The sequence below is a fragment of the Phyllobates terribilis genome, unplaced genomic scaffold, assembly GCF_046119375.1.
Source record: "Phyllobates terribilis strain yellow unplaced genomic scaffold, ASM4611937v1 Scaffold_4__5_contigs__length_816908805, whole genome shotgun sequence".
NCBI lineage: Eukaryota > Metazoa > Chordata > Amphibia > Anura > Dendrobatidae > Phyllobates > Phyllobates terribilis.
Window position 1 is genome coordinate 685285778 of NW_027362764.1, and position 19142 is coordinate 685304919.

The 19142-nt window shown below is 44.1% G+C and overlaps 3 pseudogenes; all 3 read left to right on the forward strand.

The window, feature by feature from the left end:
* Window positions 1-16727: 16727 nt before the first annotated feature.
* On the forward strand, window positions 16728-16847 carry LOC141269527 (5S ribosomal RNA; annotated as a pseudogene).
* A 941-nt stretch (window positions 16848-17788) lies between these two features.
* Window positions 17789-17908, forward strand: LOC141268256 (5S ribosomal RNA; annotated as a pseudogene).
* Window positions 17909-18529: 621 nt separating this feature from the next.
* Window positions 18530-18649, forward strand: LOC141268144 (5S ribosomal RNA; annotated as a pseudogene).
* The last annotated feature ends 493 nt before the right edge of the window (window positions 18650-19142 follow it).

The window sequence follows — 19142 nt, forward strand, 5'->3', positions numbered from 1 at the left end:
ACGTTGGATCGTCTTTGGAATCTTCCGTGTGTCCGCACTGGTCTCGTGTCACTTTTGGAACAGATGTGACGTCTTTGGTCAGTAAAGCAAGGGTTAACTTGACACTTTCCTGCTTTATATAGCACCATAACCAGTACTCAGTCCTTTATATACAGGACACATATGCCAGGTATTACCTGTTCACCAGCTTTCATTGAAGCGTTGCAGGTGATAAGAAACCACTGGAACGTGATGAAACTTGAACACAACACCGTCCTCTGCCGTCCTGGTGATCAGTGGTGTGAATTGTATTGTATGTAATGGACACAGTCTATTATAACACTCAGCATTCACACCTGTTACCTTCTGAGACGTCCGGATATCAGTTGCTTCTTCTTGTAACTTTTGAGAATCTCTTTGATTTATAAAAATTAAAAGTCTTTATTAGGATAGAATTCATAATTGCGATGTCTTGATTGAAGTCTTCATTCCCTAATCTGATACCAAATCTGGCAGTTTTTCCTAACCTATAATATCACAGCGTACCATAGCAATCAGTAATATCCATCTAATTATTATCAAAATATTAAAATAAATTATGTTTGGAATAATAAACAATAATAGATGATAATTCATTATCAATCAAGTTCTCCATATGAGAGAACATTTTTATGTCATAGGTGTAATTACCTTTTACAACCCATAGGTGTCAGTGTATTTTGAAAAAACAAGTTTTTATATCTTTATTAAACCAATAATATCAAAGAATATATACTCCTGAACCAAAATGAATAAATATATGAATGTATGAATGAATGAATGAATGAATAAATGAATGAATGAATTGTTGTGTTTACTCAGAAAATGTAAACATTTTTTTCCTTAGCAATATATATTTAATGAAGCAATACTCTTGTATTAGACATTACTTTATTAAATATTAATGTGTTTTCTCAATTGAGATATTGAACTGAAATAAAATCAAATGAGAATTAAAAAATGAAAAAATAGAAAAATAAGAAGTATAAAGTAAGAATAAAATTTAAAAAATGAAAAATAAAATTAAGAGTAAAAATAAGAATAAAAATAAAAATAAGGCCTTTAAATTTTAATGACAAATGCAGAGTAATTATATTCTCCATAAAAAATACCCTTATATCTCCATTATCTGGATGATTTCATATTTGTCATAACCTTGTACCACCAAAAAATATTAAATTATGCAACTTTGCATGTAATACCCTTCTTAATTATACCATAGTACCTTATTATTATTTCTTCTTTATTAAAATGTGTGGAAAATAAGTATTGCTCAAAAGTGATTATGTAATCAGGATCAAAAACACATTTTCCCCCTTAATACCAAAAATATTATTTTATAAAATTTATGTATATATCAGAACCAAATTAAAAATAATTATTCTTCTAGAAATATTGTGCATAAATTTCATATCGATGAGTAGCATAGATTTGACTAAGAGAGGTGTGTACCTATTTAGGTAACCATTAAAAATAATATTATAGTTATTCAAGAATATTATCATGTGGAAAATTATTCTAAATATAAATTTGCTTTGTAAACCATTTTGATGTGTGGTTGCCCTTATCCACTATTAGTTAAATCAAGAAATAATAATTATTAAAGAAATATAGAAATATATATATGTAGATAATACCTAATTATGTATTATAATTTCCTCAGAATTAAATATATATTTGTACCTTCACATAAAAAAACATTTTTTTTTTTGCAAACATACAAACATACGAGGCCTCTGTCACATCAATCACACTTAGCAGCTGCTGATTTACTCATCTGTCACCTTCACTCTGACATTCACAGATCTGTTCAACTCAAACATTCCACATATGAAGTTTTAGATATATATGCATATATTTAACCCAAAATTGTTGTATCCCAATTTATTAATGCGCATTGCCATATCAATTGAATATCTTTATATTTCTTTGAATATTCCCCAAGTACATATTATATAATATGAGAGTAAGTCACTGGAATTTCAGACACTTGAAAAAACTCTTGTCTTAGATTCTTTTTTCACTGGCTGCCCAGTCTTAAGTTACATCAGTTGAAAATAGAATGAATGGAATCCTATACTATTAGCTCAAAGTTCAAAGGCCGCAGCTGTCACACGTCATGCTGTAAAGCTACTTTAATTTGCACGAACAATTCATGCACAGAAAATATTAGTAACACAAAAGAATTAATAAGTATTACATAAATATTATAGTTCTACTAGATATATTGTTATTATTTTAAAATGTTATACACATAAAATAATGCAATTTTTTCACTACCTGTGTGAATAAAGAAATAAATCCATTTTAGAGTTCTTTTATCAAATCCTGCTTTGGAATGAAAACTCTAAGGAAATATAAGAAAATAAAATTAAATATCAAATTCATACAGAAACAGAATTATTTAAATATCTTACACATATATTGGTTGGTTCTAATTAGTGTTGAGCCACCCCCGTAGTGTTCGAGTTCGGTTCGGTTCGTCGAACACCCGTGTGTTCGTCGAACTGTTCGTCGAACACCTTCGAACACCGTTAAAACCAATGGCAGGCAAACAAAAACACATAGAAACACATAGAAAACACCTTCAAAGGTGTCCAAAAGCTGACAAACTGCTCAGAAGACATAACTAACACATGGAAAAGTGACAAGTACATATAGTCATGCGAAAATAAAAGAGGTGGAGGAGTAAAAGGAGGGGGAGACACAGATATAGGCATGTCATGCCCTTCTAAAATCCAAAAAGTGAGAAGCCGACACGGCCAGTCCGCTCCTGCCCGTGCCACCTCCGTGTCGCCGGGTTTGTGCCAGAGCCGCGGTGAACCCTGATGGCCAGCCCCCCTCTCCCAATACTGGTGCCTGTCCGCTGGTGGGTCGAGCGAGACCCCCTGTGGTGGAGGCAGCTCTAAGCTTTTTAATTTAAATTGTCTCTCTAATTTGAATGAATACACTTTAAATCCATTTACAAGGATCTATTGGAGGGCAAGTCTCATGCCAGCAGCCGCGTAATTCCAGCTCCAGTAGCGTCCACTAAAGCTGCTGCAGTTAAAAAGCTTTTATAAGGATCGAGCTTGGCTGTCCACCGCAAGGCTTCCTACTGCCAGTCCCAGCCCCTATGCCTTGGGGTGCCTCCTGATGCTCTTCACTGAGTATCAGATGGTCCCGAAGCATTTCCTTTGAAAAAATTAAGTGTCTAAACTACAGGTGGTGTAGCTTGCTTAACAGCCGGGATAATCCGCTGACTAGCAGACACTGCTACTAGGCACAAAGTATTTCCTGGGCTAGATGCAGTTAAAAATTTGTAATTAGATACTCTCGTTGGATGCTGAGAAAGCATTCCATAGAGTCTCCTGGCACGCCATATATGATTCTCTTAAAAAGCTTGGGGTAGGGGTCTAGGGGACCCTTTTATAGCCAAAATCACGGCCCTGTATCACAATACGTCACCTAGGCTGAATATAAATGGAACTGTAGCACCCTGAGGGCTCGGTTGCTACAGAGGTATTGCACCTCACCCAGAGGTGTGATATCTCACTCTCAGGTAAGGATGGAGTGTGGATCAGGACCCGACACCTGCATGCATTACACCACATTGCCGTGGGGCAGGGCGACCAATATGCCTCTGAGATGGGCACGACAGTCCCTGTCCCTGGCTGGAGTGGGGGGAGGGAACACTGAGGAAGGGGAACCCTGTAGTGCAGGAGCAGGGAGGAAGCAGTTCCTGGGTGCATTGAGAAGGGAGTATAAAAGGTGGGCACCATCTTAGTTCAGTGCAGAGAAGTCTGAGCAGAAGTGGCAGGGAGCAGGGGCTCTGCATGAGCTCTGCTCCGGAGGCGGGCCTAGTAACAGAGGCCCAGGCCTGGAAGAGGGAGAAGGAAGGAAGAGGAGCGGAGAAGGCTCCAGGAACGAGGAATGAAGGGATCCCAGGGGTGCGGACGGGCGAGTCACCACCGCACGCCCGAATCCACCTGCGTGGAGGGGTCAGGCCAAAGGGGGAGACCGGTCCCCGAAACTAGTGGAGGTAGGAAACGACCCTCAGCTAGAAACCGGAGGCTGTGACATTTTATGTGGCGCAGCCCCTCGCTACACCCGCTAGGAAGGCACCACATAGGGTCAGGGAAACTGGCGCCAAGTTTACCAAGAGGAGGCCCGAGGCAGCCGGACAGAAGGGTTGGTAAGAAAGGCCAGACAAAGGACACACAAAGGGGGTCCTGTGAAGCGCTCCAAAGTTATCTGGGAGTTGTCTGAGTCCCTCACCTGGTGAGCACAGTACGACGTGGGCAGCCATTACCTGCAGACGTGGTCTGGATAATAAGAACTGTGAGTAAAGGCCCTGGACTGCATCACTGACTCCGTGTCGTTACTGCTGCTGCCCTGCACCATCACCCCCATCCTCCGCATACACTGCCCTGAGGCTATACTCCTCCCGTGGGGAGTTATGCTACGCTCTGCTTCACCCACAACACCAGCCTCAGCGGTCTGCCCTGCAGCGGCGGTTCACTCTGACCGCAATCCACGGGTGGCGTAGTCGGACATTTAAACATCAAAACCACATAAATAGTTCCGCCACTGGTTTGACCACCCTGAGCCACGGAACCGGGTCGCCTCCACGAAGACTACAACCACCAGCATCCACCAAAAAGGGTCCGGCTCCGGGTGTCCCAAGGCCCAGGGGGTGCATCAGAACATTTTCATCACCTTTCACAATCACCAATGGGACAAGGCAGGGATGTCCTCTGTCCCCTCTCTTATACATCCTAGTGACAGAGCACCTGCTCTCATCAATTCGCCATAACCCCAATATTAGGTGGATTGAGGTGGGAGGCACCGAGTACAAGTGCTCTCTATTTGCTGATGATGTCCTAGTATATATCACTCAATCACATATATCCATCCATGCTGTTATGGCTGAAATAGATCACTTTGTTACATGGTCAAATTTTAAAATCAATGCAGCGAAGTCTGAGGCCCTCGATGTCTCCCTCCCCAAATCCATATAGGATTCCATCCAGTCCAACTTTCCCTTTGTCTGGCCCTCACAGGGTATCAAATACTTAGGAATTCCTATTCATAGAGACCTCTCCCATCTATGTTATCTTAATTTTGGGCCCTTTATTGAACAACTCCATACAGACCACGGTTGGCAAGTTAGAACTGTAAGATTCACTACGTGAACCACTGGTGTTTTGTGGAAAAGCACATGTACACTGTGCTCCAAATTATTATGCAAAAAGTGTTTAGGAGTGATAAGGGAAGAATTTGTTTGTTTGTCAGTTAAACTCATTGATGGTGATGTGTGTCAGGGCTCTTTATATCACTGTAAGCAATTGCAGACACCTGTGCTAATTAGTTTGGCAGGTGTGTCCAATGAAAGGCAAGACTACTTAACAAGGCTGTCTCACATTATTAAGCAGCCTACATTTTCTGCCAAAATGGGAAAGAAAAAGGATGTGTCGGCTGCTGAGAAGCAACAAATTGTGGAGTGTTTAGGTCAAGGCATGACTACAATCAACATTGTGCGATGATCAGGATGAAGTGTCTTGGCAATCAAGAAGTATGTAGCTGATTCACAGTACACACGTGTGCGTGCTGATAAGGGCAAATTGAGGACTCTTTCCTACAGGCAATTACGTCAGGTTGAAAGAGCAGCGGCAAAAAAGCCTTGTCATAGCAGCAGACAAGTTTTTGAAGCTGCTTGTGCCTCCAACGTCCCCCGAACAACAAGATGCAGGGTCCTTCAGAGGTTTGCAGCTGTGCATACGCCATCCTGTCGACCTCCTCTATCCACTTCACACAAGCAGAAACGGCTCCAGTGGGCCAAACATTACATGAAGACTGATTTCAAAACTGTTTTGTTCACGGATGAGTGCCGTGCAGCGCTCGATGGTCCAGATGGATGGAGTGGAGGATGGCTGTTTGATGGACACCCCACGCAAACACGGCTACAGCGCCAACAAGGAGGAGGTGGAGTAATGTTTTGGGCTGGAATCATGGGGAGAGAGATTGTCGGCCCCTTTAGGATCCCTGAAGGCGCTAAAGATGAACTCCATAATGTATGTGGATTTTCTCAAACAGCACTTCCTGCCATGGTTCAAGAAGAAGAACCGTGTATTTCACAGCAAGATCATTTTTCTGCATGATAATGCACCATTTCATGCTGCACATAAAACATCTGCATCTCTGGCTGATATGGGCATAAAAGGGGACAAACTTATGGTGTGACCCCCATGCTCCCCTGACCTGTACCCTATTCAGAACCTTTGGAGCATCATTAAAAGGAGTGTCTATGATGGCGGGAGGCAGTTCACATCTAAGCAACAGCTCTGGGAGGGTATTCTGTCCTCATGCAAAACAATTGAAGCAGAAACCATCCAAAACCTGACAAATTCAATGGACGAGAGAGCTCAGAAGCTCCTTTCGAACAAGGGGTCCTATGTGAAAATGTAACATCACCTAGAATAAAGTTTTGAGTTGAAAACTGTTTGATTTCAGTTTCTAACAACATGCTAATGCTTATAATTTCAAAAATGACCATTTTTTTGGTCTTTATTAAAATGAAAAGGTTGATCGAAAAGTTTGGGGGATCTAAGAGTGTGGCAACCCAGTAGTCATGATTACTTCGAATTCTGACAATATGAGGGTCATGCTGCAGGTAGTGCAGCAAGAAGGCACTTATGTGTCTTGCGCATCTCGGAGCCCCAAAATTATTTTCCGGGCTAGATGCAGCTAAAAATTATTATTAATTTTAAATCTGGTGAAGCTTTAGTATAGATGGCCTAATAGGATCAGTGCTGCACACTGCTACAAAGCCCAAATTATTTTCCAGCCAAGATACAGATAAACATGATTAGTAATTTGAAAGCTTAAAACGGTTGGTAGGGTGATTTTAACCAATCATCAAGCTTTTACTCTCCCCAGGATGACACAGGGGTAGAAAAGTCGTTTCGGATCCATGATTTGTTCATCTTTATGAACGTGAGTCTGTCTACATTATCAGTGGAGAGCCGCGTGCGCTTATCTGTCAGCACACCACCAGCAGCGCTGAACACACGTTCAGACAGAACGCTGGCTGCGGGGCATGACAAGATCTCCAAGGCGTATGTGGCTAGCTCCGGCCATTTATCCAGATTGGAAGCCCAAAAAGAGCAAGGGTCCAGTGACAAAGTCGTGGCTTCAATGTTTACTTGGAGATACTCCTGTACCATCGTCTCTAGGCGTTGACTATGTGTCAGACTTCTTGTCTCCTGTGGCCTTGCAAAGGATGGGCTAAAAAAGTGGTGAAATGATTCCGCAAAATTGATGTTACCAGCAGATACTGTGGTTCTGTTACGGTTTGAGTGCTGAACACTTGACGGTCCCACGGTTGGCAAGTTGGAACTGTGAGATTCACTACGTGCACCACTGGTATTTTGTGGAAAAGCACATGTAAGATTCTGCAACAGTCTCTGCTGATACTCCTGCATGCGTGCATCCCTTTCTATGGCAGGAATAATTTCTGCAAATTTACTTTTGTACCGGGGATCTAACAGTGTGGCAACCCAGTAGTCAGGATTATTTCTAATTCTCACAATTCGAGGGTCATGTTGCAGGTAGTGCAGCAAGAAGGCACTCATGTGTGTTGCGCATCCAGGAGCACCAAGTCCCTGTTGTGTTGGTGGCGAGGTAACAATCATGCTTCCTTCCTCTGTCCTCTCCCCCCAACCTCGCACAACAGAAATGTGATCAAGGTCTCCCTCATCTGATGAGTATTCCATCAGTTCGTCCTCCACTTCTTCCTGGGCTCCTGCACCTTCCTCACTAGTTTGGCTGCTACCATGCGCCCTGGTAAAACCATCTCCCCCACCCTCACATGCCTGCCGCCTTGGTGCTGCCGACCGTCTGGACCTTGCAGATGTTAGCCCTTCCGCATACAACTCCTCCTCCTCTACTTCCTCCACCTCCTCTTGTGCCACCACCTGACTCCGAATTCTGTTTAACATGTGCTCCAGCATGTAAATCACCGGAATAGTCATGCTGATAATGGCATCGTCAGCACTAAACATCTTCGTCGCCATTTCAAAACTGTGCAGAAGGGTGCATAGGTCCCTGATCTGAGACCACTCCTCCAGCGTGATTTGCCCCACCTCTGAATCTCGTTGGCCCAGGCTATACGTCAGAACGTATTGCACCAGGGCTTGTCGGTGCTGCCACAGTCGCTGCAACATGTGCAGAGTTGAATTCCACCGGGTAGGCACATCGCATTTTAGCCGGTGAAGTGGCAGGCCCAACGACTTCTGTAGAGATGTAAGTCGCTGAGCTGCGGGATGCGAACGGCGGAAGTGAGCACACAGATACCGTGCCCTCTGCAGAAGGCCATCTAGACTGGGATAGTGGGCTAAAAATTGCTGGACAACCAGGTTCAACACGTGAGCCATACAAGGCACGTGTGTGACATTGCCCCGGCGAAGGGCCGCACCCAGGTTTGCAGCATTGTCGCACACGGCCTTCCCTGGTTTCAGGTCCAGTGGAGACAACCATTCATGAAATTGGTTCTCCAGAGCTGACCACAACTCCTCAGCTGTGTGACTCACATTTCCCAGACATTTCAATGTAAAAACCGCCTGATGACGTTGAGCCCTACTGCCAGCATAGTAAGGAGGTGTGCAGGATCCCTTCTGCGCAGTTAGAAAGCTTGTGGCATGACCAGACAGGCTTTGGGTGCAGGTGGAAGACCGAGAGGAGGTTGAGGAGGCAGAAGCAGTGGAGGAACTTTGACATAAAGAGGATTGACATACAACTCGTGGGGACGGCAAGACTTGGACAGCAGCCCCTTGTCCTGCTGTCACCATAGTTACCCAGTGCCCAGTCAGCGACATGTAACGCCCCTGTCCATGCCTACTCGTCCAAGTGTCTGTGGTGAAATGCACCCTGTCACACACAGAGTTTCTCAAAGAAGCGGTGATGTTGTGTGCGACATGCTGGTGGAGCGCAGGCACACCTTTCTTTGAGAAGTAGTGCCGACTGGGCATCTGGTACTGGGGCACTGCGACGGACATAAGGTCTCGAAAATCCTCTGTGTCCACCAGGCGGAAAGGCAGCATTTCTGTAGCCAAGAGCTTGCAGATGGTGAAATTCAACCTCTTAGCTTTCTCATGGCTAGGAGGAAATGGTCTTTTACTTGTCCACATCTGAGGGACCGAGGGCTGGCTATTGTGCTTAGACGGGGTTGATAAGGGTGTCCCCGGCAAACTGCCGGTCAGTGAGGAAGATGCAGGCGGACATGTTAGGTTGCCTTGATCCAAAGGTGGTGCTATCGATGTCGGACAGCGCTCAACACCAGCTGGTGTTACCACCTCCAAAGAAAATGATGACCTGCCAATCACGTTGGCTGTTGCGGGTAAAGAGGTGGCAGGTCTGCGCCCCAAAACAGGTGTGACTGCTGTCCCCCCAGTCACAGAGGATGAAGAGGCCGCGGATGCACAAGATATGGCAGACGGTGGTTGGCCCGGCCGGCTAGGCCGCATTGTAGCACACTGAGCTTCCCACTGCAACTTATGCTTCATGTCCATGTGCCGGTTCATGCATGAAGTACTCAAACTATGTATTTTTTGGCCTCTACTTAGCTTCTGCTGACAAATGTTACAGATAACACGAGTTGGGTCATCTTTATCGATCTGAAAAAATGCCCAGGCTATGCAAGGCTTAGCACCCATGCGACCTGAAGAGCCACCACGACTTGTGGTGAGAGGCAGAGTTGTGTTTGAGGATGCAGTTGTTGACGTGCTTCCAGTACTACGTCTCTGTCCAGGAAGGCGCAACCTGACCTCGTCGTCACTAGCATCTTCCTCCACCTCCTCTGCTGACCTCATCTCTTGGCTGACTGTGGGTTGACAGTAAGTGGGATCTCCAACCTCATCATCATCACCCTGTGTGTTATCACACCCGTCGTCTTCAGAGCTAACCTGTTCCTGCCCTGACAAAAAACTAAAGTTGTCGCTCCAATCAGGTATTTGAGTCTTATCATCGTCTTCCTCATTGTCTCCACCAACAGGAGTTACAGTTTGGGAATGAGGGTCTACATTATGGTCAGAACCTTCTGCATCTGGTCCTGGATCCGACTCATAAAGATTCTGGGCATCAGTGCAGATCATTTCCTCGTCTGGATTCACAGAAGCGCTGGAGTCGACCTCTGATTCCCAGGCTATAGTATGAGTAAACAGCTCTGCAGACTCAACGATCTGTTCTACCTCATACTCAGACGGGCAGCTGGAGATTTGGGAGCTGTGAGGAAGCAAGTGCGATTTGGGTGACACCTTTGAGGACTGGAGTATTTGTGATGTTGAAGTTGATGTGGAGGAGAGCCCACTTAAAGGAGCACTTGATATCCGTTGAAGCACCTGCTGTTTTTGTGCCTAATCTGGAATTTGTAGCGATTGGCGTGGCCGTAAGAAAGGGATCTTATCACATTGTCCGCTAAAAGAAGTAGACATTTTAGTTTGGCTGGAAGATGGTCTTTCTTCTGCAGATGTTACTGTTGCTTTAACACCTACCCCACGGACACAACCTTTTTTCCCCTTCCCAACACGCCTATTCCCCTTTCCACCAGCAGCAGGCCTTTTTCCACTCATTTTGGTGGTTAACTAATTCACAACTCTGGAGTTGTTTGCACAAAAAAACAATGGATGGTAACCGAGCAGAGCTGAGTGGCCAAACTGTGGTATTAGGCCAAAACTATTGGCTGGGTTAGATGCAGAAAAAAATTATATTCAATTTGCAACCTGATGGAGGTCAGTATAGATGGACTAATACAACAAGTCCCACACACAGCTAGAAGCCCAATATTTTTTCAGAGGTAGATGCAGAAAAAAATATATTCAGTTTGCAACCTGATGGAGGTCAGTATAGATGGACTAACAGAGAAAGTCCCACACACTACTAGAAGGCCAAATATTTTTTCAGAGCTAGATGCAGAAAAAAATTATATTCAGTTTGCAACCTGATGGAGGTCAGTATAGATGGACTAATACAACAAGTCCCACACACAGCTAGAAGCCCAAATATTTTTTCAGAGGTACTGTAGATGCAGATAAAAATTATTTTTAATTTGCAACCTGATGGAGGTCAGTATAGATGGACTAATAGAGAAAGTCCGACACACTACTAGAAGGCCAAATATTTTTTCAGAGCTAGATGCAGAAAAAAATTATATTCAGTTTGCAACCTGATGGAGGTCAGTATAGATGGATTAATAGAACAAGACCCACACACAGCTAGAAGCCCAATATTTTTTCAGAGGTAGATGCAGAAAAAATATATTCAGTTTGCAACCTGATGGAGGTCAGTATAGATGGACTAATACAACAAGTCCCACACACAGCTAGAAGCCCAATATTTTTTCAGAGGTAGATGCAGAAAAAATATATTCAGTTTGCAACCTGATGGAGGTCTGTATAGATGGATTAATAGAACAAGTCCCACACACAGCTAGAAGCCCAATATTTTTTCAGAGGTAGATGCAGAAAAAAATATATTCAGTTTTCAACCTGATGGAGGTCAGTATAGATGGACTAATACAACAAGTCCCACACACAGCTAGAAGCCCAATATTTTTTCAGAGGTAGATGCAGAAAAAAATTATATTCAGTTTGCAACCTGATGGAGGTCTGTATAGATGGATTAATAGAACAAGACCCACACACAGCTAGAAGCCCAAATATTTTTTCAGAGGTACTGTAGATGCAGATAAAAATTATTTTTAATTTGCAACCTGATGGAGGTCAGTATAGATGGACTAGTAGAGAAAGTCCGACACACTACTAGAAAACCAAATATTTTTTCAGAGCTAGATGCAGAAAAAAATTATATTCAGTTTGCAACCTGATGGAGGTCAGTTTAGATGGATTAATAGAACAAGACCCACACACACAGCTAGAAGCCCAATATTTTTTCAGAGGTAGATGCAGAAAAAAATATATTCAGTTTGCAACCTGATGGAGGTCAGTATAGATGGACTAACAGAGAAAGTCCCACACACTACTAGAAGGCCAATTATTTTTTCAGAGCTAGATGCAGAAAAAAATTATATTCAGTTTGCAACCTGATGGAGGTCAGTATAGATGGACTAATACAACAAGTCCCACACACAGCTAGAAGCCCAAATATTTTTTCAGAGGTACTGTAGATGCAGATAAAAAGTATTTTTAATTTGCAACCTGATGGAGGTCAGTATAGATGGACTAATAGAGAAAGTCCGACACACTACTAGAAGGCCAAATATTTTTTCAGAGCTAGATGCAGAAAAAAATTATATTCAGTTTGCAACCTGATGGAGGTCAGTATAGATGGATTAATAGAACAAGAACCACACACAGCTAGAAGCCCAATATTTTTTCAGAGGTAGATGCAGAAAAAAATATATTTAGTTTGCAACCTGATGGAGGTCAGTATAGATGGACTAATACAACAAGTCCCACACACAGCTAGAAGCCCAATATTTTTTCAGAGGTAGATGCAGAAAAAAATATATTCAGTTTGCAACCTGATGGAGGTCAGTATAGGTGGACTAATAGAACAAGTCCCACACACTGCTAGAAGGCCAAATATTTTTTCAGAGCTAGATGCAGAAAAAAATTAGATTCAGTTTGCAACCTGATGGAGGTCAGTATAGATGGACTAATAGAATGATGCTATGCCCAAAAAATTTTACTTCACTAGGTGCAGTAAAAAAATTGGTATTCTATACACAGGTGGTATATCTTGCAACACAGATAGGCTACTCCACTGACTAACACACTCTGCAATAGGCCAAAAAGGATTAGCTTTGCTAGATTCAGCCAAATGCTGTGAAAAAAACTTGCACAGCACTGGCACAGACCTGCCTGGCAAAAACTGATAGGAACTGATGTAACCTAGTCCTGAAAAGGACTCCAATTACAATTAGTCTTTACTCCCACAACCTATCTATTTAAGAGCACAGACCTGCCTGATAAAAGTCGTAGGAAATGCTGTAACCTAGTCCTTAAAAGGACTGCAATCACAACTATTCCCTACTCCCAAGCTATCTGTATATTTGTGCGAAAATTGGCTTGAAATTAACAAGGTATAGCGCACACAGCAACAGCGGTGCCGTCTAACACGCAGCTGCAGCAGTGAGAAAATGGTGGCGACGGGGAAAATGGCTTGGTCTTATAGGGCAAGGACATGTGACATACACTGCCAATGACACATGCCCTTGCTTGTGTGAAAAAAAGCACTTCGCTCCGTGTGTGCGCTGCTGATAGGCTGACAGATTGCACCTCCCCACTGTAAATGCGGGAAAGAGAAAAAAAAATGGAGATCTTCATTGTTCCTGCAGAGATCCATCCCCTGCCCCTCCCCCCACCCCGCTGTACACTCAAACTGCGTATTAACATTAATTTTCATCATTACTGAGAAAAAATCCAGTTATGATTTTGGTGCACGAACAGTTATCGAACATAACCTCGAACAGCCGAATTTTTCTCAAATTGTTCGTGTTCGCCGAACGGCTCGAACACCGCCCAAAACAGCTCGAATTTGAGATTGGCGAACAGTTCGAGTAGAACAACGCTCATCTCTAGTTCTAATGTAATTCAAAATATTGCTACTTAAAGTTATATATATGAAGTTCTAATTTATTAATTAATATGTATATATATATATATTTTATAAACGTATATATAAATACAATTATACGCAATCTCTACTTAGACAAGTGTATATATATATATATACATATATATATATATATATGAACTATTAGAAACTATATAACTACAATTTTACTGTATAAGATTATAAATAAATATTGAGACATTGTATTACATTTTGATACAACATTATAATTACAGTTTTTCCTTAGCCACTCCCTAAACCAAATCTTCTGTCTCTCTCAAATATCTCCAGGAACGCCCTATTTAGGAAAGACATTTTTCTATCCTTCAAAACCTCAGAGAACTGCCTGTTCTTCTGTCCACATTCCATGACGTCACAGTGAGTTGGTCGTCTCACCTGTCTCTGTCCATCAGTTTCAGCCATTTTCCTTTTTAGAGAATCACAGTTCTGACTGAGAATTAACTCATTCTGTGGAGAGATGGATCTTTGCACTGGCTGATATGGCTTATAACATATATGAAATCTGCTGCGTATTTGATAGAGTTCACTATGGGGATGACTCAGTCTAGGAGAGTTTGATATTGGCTTTAGGTAAGATTTTACCTTTCCTGGTTTTATAAATTTAGCTTGATTTATTTTCTTTTCACGATTCTCATGTTTTCTAACAAAATCCAGCATCTGTGCACATTCAAATAATGAATTTTTTTGTGATGCCATAACTTGGGAAACTGAATTTAGGAATTTGAATTTTTGTACAAAAGTTGTTATCATATGTTGTACTTTTCCATTTTTGATGAGAGCTTTGTACAACCGTTCAAATATGGACATGAATGTATATGTACATTCCTTCCTACCAATCCTTAGTTTCTGCAGATCTTCTATGTTGGGAAAATCCTTTGTGACACAATAAATCAAATATCTTAATCTGTCCGAATCATTTTCCCATCCATTAGGAGAGTCATTTTCACAGGGCATTAAATGTAAACATCTGGACAATGTCACAGGAATCCATATTTTAAATAATTGGTTCCTCTCCTCATTGGATAAATCAAACTTATCAGAGAAGCTCTCAAATGTCTCTGAATTTCTACAGGCATGGATTTTGACATCATATTTTGGCATGATTTTGCATAATTTCAGCAAATTTTTCCTCATTTTAATTTGGAGTTGAGCCTGGGTAATTCCAGAATTCTCTGATATTTTTAGTGGCTCTTGTACGTCCGTTCCTCCTACGTCACTCACGTCTCCTCCCACATCACCTAGTATGTCGGTTTCTCGTATGTCAGTCATGTCTCCTCCCATGTCAGGTTTCTGTATGTCCGTCTCTTGGTCAGACCCAAGGTCACCTTCAGTTACAGACACGTGTCTTACTTCTTGTTCATTTTCCACATTACAGTCAGAATCAGTATCACCGTCTGACACTTCTACACTATTTTCCTGCTTAGAAATCTCTAACACAAGACTATGAAAAAAATCTACCAAATGTAGAATATTTCTCAATTTCTGTTTGTCTCTATTTACCAATTTAGAAGTTAACTGTAAATTCTCCAATTCACATTCTTTGTATAAACTGAGCCACAAAACTTCTATGTCATCTCCTACATTACCTTTGAAATTAATATTACTTTGTTTAGCAAAAGAAGAAATTATATCCATATTTTGCTTACCTTAAGATTCCTTGGCTTCTCTTTATCAGCACGTCCTGTCTTCAGTTCGTCTGATTCTTTTCCTGTGTGATTCTGTTCCTTGTAAGTACCTCTGGTTCCTGTCTTTCCTCAGTCTGTAGGTCCTTTCTGCTTCTCGTGACAAACTAGTGAATTTACTGACACGTGAACAACAGCTGTTCAGCTCGTCAGGACTCCCCCCTTGTTCACGGAAGAAATTCACTTACTTAATTTAAAAAACAAAAAAACAGGACTGGCTGGCTCACCATTGTAAAATAATACTCTTCCTGTATTATTTTTTTCTACTGAGGACTTCTCAAAGTATCAATATCACGATATTCTTATAAAAAATGTATCTATTTATTCTTGGATTGTCCATTAAAAAGAATCAGATTGCAGCAGGTACATACAATAATTAGTTATAAAGTAATTGTCCATTTGTCCATAATTAGCTTAATTGTTGAGATTCACCCATCTTTCCTTGGATCCTGGCTGGTAAATCATGTCTTTGTCCAGCATGTGTCCAGGCCTACATGTCATCTGCTTCTCAGCATGAAGATTCTGTGTCTTGTGGGGTGGGCAGAGCAAGAGAGCCCCCCCTTTCTGTACCATGGGCTTTTATAGCCAGTCGTATGGACACCTGTTCTACATATGGTAGTGAACCAAAAATACACACACAAATAGCGCATGTCAACTAGACACGATGGCTGAGGCATAGAACTCAGAAAAATGATTATCGATTAACATTCCAAATGAATTTCCATAATTAACCATTTAGCAGAGACCGCCTGGGAATGCCAGGTGCTGTAGGCTTTTGCTTTTTCCTTCCTTCCACCAGCAGGGGGCACTCTCTTCTATGCCTTTTTTCCATTCCCTTTCACAAGTGCACACATTCATTCTCTTTTCTTTTTTTCATTTGCTTTCTCTCTTGCGCTATTTCATCTCTGCAAATTACCAGCATCCTTCTGATCACCGTGGGCCTCCAGCATTGTTGCTTCTTTACTTTTAATACTAGGCTCCTTTTCACCAGGACCAGCGTCTCCCGGGTGGCTGGAGGCAACCAGAAGTAACCCCAAGCAGAAGGCCTTTGCAGGCAACACGACCCTCCCCCCTGAAGAGCAGCTCAAAGTCACTGGCAACCATCTCACCCTCTTCCTTCATTCACCCCTGGACGTCTCGCTCAGCCCCCAAGTTACGGGTCCAGCTTGCTCTTTCTGTCACATTACCGCGATGAAAGGTTTAGCCTGCAGGAGACCCTGCGCCGAGCCATTTTTGAAGACACCTGATGCGGCGGGTGAATCACAGCTAAACAGACCACACCTGTAGGGACGGCACAGACTTTGCATGGACCCTTCGGAGCCCGCCCTGTCACGGCCAGATTGCTCGCCACCAAGCGATCCTGAGAAAGGCTGGCCGGGCGATGGATCGAGCAGCGTCTACTGGCCATACCACCTTGGATACGCCCGATCTCGTCTGATCTCGGAAGCAAAGCAGAGCTGGGCTCAGACTGTACTTGGATGGGAGACCTCGTGGCAACACCGGGTGCTGTAGACCATTTTGATGACGTTTTGCCCTACTGCCCAGCTCGTCTAGCATGGAACGGCGCATTGCCGGACACCGACCTTAAGTAACTTAGATGATGGAAGCCCCAAGGCCTCTGAGCCAGTTGGCAGCTAAGTACGCTACCCCGCCGCCTTCACGCAGGCCTGACACCAAGCTCCTTGCCACGGCTAGGAGTGCTTATTGACTCCGCAGCTCGCCTTGTGGAAATGATGGCATTAAAAGCACCCGGGGCCGTGAAGGGGCCAGGCTTACAGCAGGTGCCCAGGGAAGGTTTTGGATGCCGGCCGCCTAGCGAGGGCCAGCAGAAGTAACATGTTTCTCTGCAAAGAAGCTTGTGTAACCAAGCCAGATGGCTGCCAAAGAGCTAACCTCAGTGCAAGGAAGGCAAGGAAGGTGCGGAAGGAATTGGGGAGGGGGGAGTGATTCCTGCTAGGGCCCTGAAATCATAAAACAGGCAGGAGAGTCTGACGCATGGTGACGTAGAGGTTGTAGGGGCAGATAGGGGGTGTTGTCACGTGCGAGCACGTGTGCATGCTGGCTTGTGTGTGAGAGTGCGCTTCCTAGGTGTGGCGCGCTGCAGACAGTCAAAGGGATTCTTCCCTTTCATTAAAAGTTAATCCCCGGCTGCAGGCTATTAGAAAGCAACTAACCACGCTCTACTCACCCTACCCGGGTCTACCGGTGAGTCTCGCCTCTGCTCCCGGCCTGTGGCATTGGCCGTGAAGCTGACGTTCCGTCGACAGCGCTGCAGCCGACTAGTGAGCTCAGCGGCTCTGAGTGGGGCGTTGTGTCTACAAGACCTTTTAAGGAAGCCAGCAAAAAAATTGAAGAGAAGGGAAAGCACAAAAGGACCTGGTCTTGCTGAGCACTGGAAAGGGCAGCAGGCAGCCAGACGTCAAAGTAGAAAAGCAGCCAGTGAGAGGCTTGTCTATTCCTACGGCCACACCACCCTGGACACGCCCTGATCTTGTCTGATCTTGGAAGCTAAGCAGGGTTGGGCCTGGTTAGTACTTGGATGGGAGACTGCCTGGGCATACCAGGTGCTGTAGGCTTTTGCTTTTTCCTTCCTTCCACCAGCAGGGGGCACTCTCCTCTATGCCTTTTTTCCATTCCCTTTCACAAGTGCACACATTCATTCTCTTTTCTTTTTTTCATTTGCTTTCTCTCTTGCCCTATTTCATCTCTGCAAAATACCACCATCCTTCTGATCACCGTGGGCCTCCAGCATTGTTGCTTCTTTACTTTTAATACTAGGCTCCTTTTCACCAGGACCAGCGTCTCCCGCGTGGCTGGAGGCAACCACAGGTAACCCCAAGCAGAAGACCTTTGCAGGCAACACGACCCTCCCCCCTGAAGAGCAGCTCAAAGTCACTGGCAACCATCTCACCCTCTTCCTTCATTCACCCCTGGACGTCTCGCTCCTCCCCCAAGTTACGGGTCCAGCTTGCTCTTTCTGTCACATTACCGCGATGAAGGGTTTAGCCTGCAGGAGACTCTGCGCCGAGACATTTTTGAAGACACCTGATGCGGCGGGTGAATCACTGCTAAACAAAACACACCTGTAGGGATGGCAAAGACTTTGCATGGACCCTTCGGAGCCCGCCTCGTTACGGCCAGATTGCTCGCCACCAAGCGATCCTAATAAAGGCTGGCCGGGCGAAGGATCGAGCAGCGTCTACTGGCCATACGACCTTGGATACGCCTGATCTCATCTGATCTCGGAAGCAAAGCAGGGCTGGGCTCAGACAGTACTTGGATGGGAGACCTCCTGGGAGCTCTGGGTGCTGTAGACCATTTTGATGACGTTTTTACCTACTGCCCAGCTCGGCTAGCATGGAACGGTGCCTTGCCGGACACCGACCTTAAGTAACTTAGATGATGGAAGCCCCAAGGCCTCTGAGCAAGTCGGCAGTTAAGTACGCTACCCCGCCGCCTTCACGCAGGCCTGACACCGAGCTCCTTGCCACGGCTAGGAGTGCTTATTGACTCCGCAGCTCGCCGTGTGGAAATGATGGCGTTAAAAGCACTCGGGTCCGTGAAGGGGCCAGGCTTTCAGCAGGTGCCCAGGGAAGGTTTTGGATGCTGGCCGCCTAGCGAGGGCCAGCAGAAGTAACATGTTTCTCTGCAAAGAAGCTTGTGTAACCAAGCCAGACGGCTGACAAAGAGCTAACCTCAGTGCAAGGAAGGCAAGGAAGGTGCGGAAGGAATTGGGGAGGGGGGGGGTGATTCCTGCTAGGGCCCTGAAATCATAAAACAGGCAGGAGAGTCTGACGCATGGTGACGGAG